Source organism: Balaenoptera acutorostrata, chromosome 19, assembly GCF_949987535.1.
Source record: "Balaenoptera acutorostrata chromosome 19, mBalAcu1.1, whole genome shotgun sequence".
NCBI classification, from domain to species: Eukaryota; Metazoa; Chordata; class Mammalia; order Artiodactyla; family Balaenopteridae; genus Balaenoptera; species Balaenoptera acutorostrata.
Window position 1 is genome coordinate 14,685,836 of NC_080082.1, and position 6,014 is coordinate 14,691,849.

Genomic DNA, 6,014 nt, shown 5'->3' on the forward strand with positions numbered 1-6,014 from the left:
GTGGAAAGACAATATGGACTTATTGTCCCTCAACCATGTCTGTGGATGAAGGCACTGGCTTGAGCCCAGGCTGTGCGTGGATGAGAGTCAGGTGCACATGGCCAACTGGTGGGACCAAAATGTCTGAACCACGGTGGAGGAACTTCCAGGCAGAGGAAGCAGACTGGGGCCAGGTCGGCAATCAAACACATCTACGCATCCACCCACGAGCCCATCACCTTTCTCTCCAAGTTACCAGTCTGCACTGTGTTTTACTGAGACCCAGGCTGTGCTGGGCTCTGAGGATTCAAGGCTGAGCCTACAGACCTGACCTTGACCCTGGGGGGTTTCAGCCTTTGAAACTGACAGTTGAACTGGCAATTACAAATCAGAGGGGAAAGTGACATGATGAGGGAGGGAGGGTGTGATGGGGGAGCACAGAGAAGGGGCACAGAACCCTGATGTGAAAGGTTAAGGGGAGCCAGTGAGGTCTGAGACATGATGGATGGGAGGCCTTAGTGGGGGAGGGGCAGAGGAGAGTGTAGGAAGATGTTCTAGGCAGAGAGAACAGCAGGTGCAAGGGTTTGCAGAAGTGTCTTTTAGCACTGGAAGAATTTTCTAAAGGCTGGAGCACAGACGGTGTGTGTTTTAGGGGCAGGGAGGGCAGGGATGTGTGCTGTATCTAGGGAGAGTGGGTGGGAGGGCACTGAGGGGTTCTGATCTGGGAGAGACATGATCAGACTTGTGTTTTATAAGGACTCAGCCTACTCTTCAGTGTAACAATTGGAGGAGGGGGCAAGTCTGAGAAACCAGTTAAAAGAGAAGATGCTCGGGCTTCCCTGGTGGCGCAGTGGTTGGGAGTCTGCCTGCCAATGCAGGGGACACGGGTTCGAGCCCTGGTCTGGGAAGATCCCACATGCCGCGGAACAACTAGGCCCGTGAGCCACAACTACTGAGCCTGCGCGTCTGGAGCCTGTGCTCCGCAACAAGAGAGGCCGCGATGGTGAGAGGCCCGCGCACCGCGATGAGGAGTGGCCCCCGCTTGCCGCAACTGGAGAAAGCCCTCGCACAGAAACGAAGACCCAACACAGCCAAAAAAATAAAAATTAATTAATTAATTTAAAAAAAAAAGTCTAAAAAAAAAAAAGAGAAGATGCTCAACATCAGTAATCATTAGGAAAATATAAACCAAAACCGCAATGAGGTACCACTTCACACCCACTAGGATGGATGTAACAACAACAAAACTACAAAAAATAATAAATGTTGGTGAGGATGTGGAGAAATTGGAACCCTCACACGTGGCTGACAGGAATGTGAAATGGTGCAGCCACTGTGGAAAACAGTTTGGCAGCTCCTCAAAAAGTTAAACATAGAATTACAATATGACCCAGCAATTCCACTCCTAGGTATATACCTAAAAGAACTGAAAATAGAGGCTCAGATTTTTGTACACCGATTTCACAGCAGCATTATTTACAATAGCCAATAGGTGCAAACAACCCAAGTGTCCATCAACGGATGGATGGATAAACAAGAAGTGGTATATCTATACAATGGAATGTTAGTCACCAACAAAAACAAATGGAGGACAGATATATGCTACAACATGGATGAACCTTGAAAACATGACGCTATGAAAAAAGCCAGACACAACTGCACCATATCATATGAGGCCATTTACATGAAATACCCAGAATAGGCAAATCCATAGAGAGAGAAAGCAGATTAGTTGTCTCTAGGGGGTGGAAGGCAGGGGGTATGGGAAGTAACTGCTTAATGGGCATGGGGTTCCTCTTAGGGTGATAAAAAAGTTCTGAACCTAGATAGTGGTGATGGGTGCACAACACTGTGAATGTACGTACTGCCACTGGGTTGTACACTTTAAAACAGTTAAAATGGTAAATTTTATGTTATGTGTATTTTACCACAATTAAAAAACAAACAAAAACAGACATTGTGTCAATGAGTTAAAGGCCTTGCAAGTCCCAGTAGCATTTTTTCCTTCTTCCTCTTTATCCACCAAACCCCAGACACTTTAGCTGGTGGTTTTCTTACCTTTGCTTTCTCAGGAGAAGAACCAATCATATGCAAGTACCCCTGCCCAGAGACCCTGGCCAGCTTTAGTCAAATGGGCAGGGGCTTGAGCGCCCTCTGGTGAGCAATCGGAGAGCAACCCAATTCTAACTTGACCATAAGACGTTTGTGCTCACAGCCCAGTGCACTCGATGGTTGTGCTCAGAATACTGCTCTCCCACCCCAGAATTTCTCTTTCTTCACTAGAACCCCCGGAGAATTGACCTGGGCGCCTTTTGTGGATGAAAATGTATAAACCATATAAACACAGGCAAAAAACACTTCTTCCCTTACTAATTCACTGACAACATCCGCTCAGAAATTATTCCCAAGCAAATTCCGGCCTGGCCCAATGCGCTACCCCCAATGACCTTGCAGTCCACAGGGCGAGCCGGTAAACCAGCAGCTCCAAGTAGAGAAGGCAGAGAGTGGTAAAGACTAGACGGAGGTGAGAGCAGAAAGCTGGCGGAGGACCCAGAGCAGGGGACCCAATGCCAACCGAGGAGACCAGGGAGGCCTGCGAAGGGGAGGTGGCGTTTGGCTGAGCTCAATTTGAAGGGTGAGGGGGAGAGTTCTCCAGGTATAAGGGACACTCCTCATTGTTCCCCTGGTCCCTGCGCTTCTTCTCTCTTCCTCCCTCCCTGTCATGAGGAGCCTCCAACTCACCACTCCTTCCCAGGAGCCCTTCCCAGGAAAGCAGGGTGGCGGGTCCCACCTCCCCCATCTTGTACGGTTCTTCCTACCCACCTCGTGCCTGCGGCCTGGCTATCGAACGCTTGCATTCTGAATCCTGCGTTCCACTTTCCAGCCTGGATCGACTTCTTACCTCCCAAGGGACGTTTAAGCAAAGCCCCTGGCCTTCACTCCCAGGGGCCCGCTGGCAACTGCCCCCTCCTCGCAGTCCTACAGCAGCTGTACATATATGCATTTACAATATAGACCTCTAAGCAAGATTTCATGGGGGAGGGGGGAGGGGAGTAGGCTGTGCTTCTTTTAAGAAAAGTTTGTAATGCGTTGTGTGCGTTCTTCTGACTGGCCTTCAGGGCACGGGGTCCCGGCCGCAGCCCGGCTCCGCGCGGTCAGGGATCCCTGCAGTCCTCCCGGGCCTCTAAGACCGTGTCCACCCCCACCCACCCCCGCCACCCCGCGGGTCCACTGGAGATTTTCCGCGGAGAGCTCAAACCGGCTGCCCCAGGACTCCGCGCGCGAGACTCCGCGGGATCAGAGCAGGGAAAGCCGGCCCGCGCCAAGGGGGAACCCGGGCAGTCTCGCGGTCGTTTTCTTCCCGCCCTGCAGTGAGCGGACCGGCCGTCAGGGGCAGCAGGGGGCCCAGTGCCTCCTAATGGCTTCTCGCGCCCACAGCGCCGGCCTCAGGGCCCGGGACGCGCAGGCCCGGCCTTCCCGCTCCGTCTCACTTCGAGGCCAAAACGGGGGTCCCAGGGCGAGAAGGCGTGCGCCCAAGGCCGGCGGGGAGGGAGGCGGCAGGCGGAGGCCGCCACCCGTCTGCTGGTGCCGCGCGCCTGTGGCCCAGGGCGGGGGTAGGGGAGGTGGAACCCAGAGCCTCGGGTCCCCACCTGGAGCACGTGGGCCCTGGGCGCCCGGGCCACGCACGGCTGGCAGACGCGCCAAACCTGTGGCAAGACGACCCCTTACCGTGGCGAGCTGAGGAAACCAGCCGGGAGAGGCGCATGCGGCCGCGCTGCCGGGAGGGCTTTCTGGAGGCTGGCTCGGGCTGAGCGTGGGTGGGATTTCAGTGCCCGGGAGGAGGTGGGGGCCACGCTTCACGAGCACTGGAACCTCCCAGGCTCCGGCCTGCGCGTGCACAGGCTGGCGAGTGGTCCGAGGGAAAGCCAGAGCCGGAGGGACGACGATCAGGCCGCGGGCAGCCCAGGAGCAGGCGCAAAACGCAGGGCCCCGCGGAGCGGGCTCAGACCGGGGCGGAAGCCTCAGGAGCCCCGTGAGGTGTTGGATTTGCTGAGACCACGTGGTCTGTGGTGCCAATGGGGCGCGAGAGCAGGCGGAAGGGGCTGCGGGGAGCTCGCCGAGGGGAGACGTGGCCGAGGTTCCGCCATCTCAGGTTCCCTGGGACTTTGCAAACCCCGGCCCGTGGAAGGGCATGCAAATGTTCAACTGAATTGAATGGATTATGTAAGGGAAGGGGGGGTCCTCAGTTCCTTGTCAGGAGAAAGGATAGCAGATAGGGTGGGGTTGTGGTCTGGGGAGAATTGAGACCTAAGAGGCAGAGAGGACAGAAGAGCGTCCAGGCGCCTCTCCTCAGAACTCCCAGCCCCACCACCAGGAGAGGGCTGCCAGCCCAGGGAGAGCTGTGCTGAGTTTCTCGTCCCCCCACATGACACCCAAGCCCTGTCTCCACCCACCCATGGACCATCCCAGCCCTGTTTGGACCTCTCTCACCAGGCTTCCCGGACCTGCTGGGGCCCCACAGCAGCCGCGTTTTCCACTGAGCCTGTTTCCCCTCCTGACCTGGACAGGGCAGGACCAGATGCTCTCTGAGGCCCCTTCCAGGGTGACAGGCCAGGGTGGGAGGGTGCCCTGTGCTGCAGGGACAGAACATGCTGACCTGGACTGAGGGAGAAACTTGCTTTAATCCTGACCTTTCCAGGCTCATGGCTCCCTTTCAGAAAAGAAGTGCCTTTGTGAGGGGAAAAGGGTATCCAGAGCCATGGCTCCTCTTTGTCCTCATAAGGCCTCCACTGGACCCAGGCAGCTCTTGGCTGGAGTAGTGAACATCAAGACTACAGGGTGTCAGGACTCCTGGGCCATGGGACCACGTGACTTCATGATACTTTGTGGGTATCTGCCTTCTTCACCCTCGTATCCTTGGGATCTGAACAGAAGGACCTGCTGTGGACAGTAACAAAGCTACAAAGAGGGAGAGAACCCTCAGGGACCGACTGGGTGAGAAGGGTGTTGAGCCCTGGGACTAGCCCCCACCCTGCACTGAGAAAGAGCGTGAGACCCAGAGGCCAAGGTCACACAGGACATTGGTGGCAGATCTGGAAAATCTGGTCCTGTCCTCAGTGCTTCTCAGCCCTCCTACAGTCCCTGCCTTGGTCCTGCCGCAGCAAACAAACTGCCAAACCCCACTGGGAGCCAGGATGGCAGGACTTCCAGTCCCCATCTTCCCTGTCACATCTGGAGACCATCTGGAGGCTATTCATGATCTAGGAAGGTTGGGGTAAGCCATGGCCTTCTGACCTCTCCTCTGGCCTGGGTAATGGACCACCTCAGCCACTGATTTGCTGTGTGACCAGGGGCAGTGCCATCCGTCTCTGGTCTTCAGTTTCTCTATAAGTAAATGAAGGACTTGGACCCCATGGCCCAGGGCACTTCTGGGTCTCTTTGTGTGGTCTGGAGCTGCTCACAGGAGCAGGGCCAGATGGTCAGGGGAAAGGACTCTGCTCCCTCCTCTGTGTTCTGGGGGCTCCAGGATCTGCCTCCACCCATATGCAGGTGAGGTGGGGGGAATGTCACTTACACAATGGCCCTGGACACTCTGCTGAGGTCCTATACCATATCAGTAGCTTTCTGACAGGAGTGGCTCCTTTGAGGTATGCAAGACAGCATTCCCAGCCAACACGGGCCTCCGAGCTACAGAGGGCACAGCAGCAGGTATGGGGAAAGGGGCGCTGTGGGGATACGCTGTCTATAAGAGGGTCTGTGTGTTTGTCTTGTCAGTGGGAGAGAGGTTGGAGGGCTTCCTATGTGTGACTGTATGCATGTTTTAATTTTTTACTCCTTAGAGTACTACTGAGACTGAACATCTTCCTTTATTAGTCATTTTTATATCTTTTTAAAAGCTCCTTCCTATTGTCATTTATTTTTCTCATAATTTAAGACCTCTTTGTATGATACTACACTTTTATATCACAAATTTTACAAAGGTATTTCCACTTTTTGTGCTTTATCTTTTAACCTTATTTGGGGTTATTTAAAAC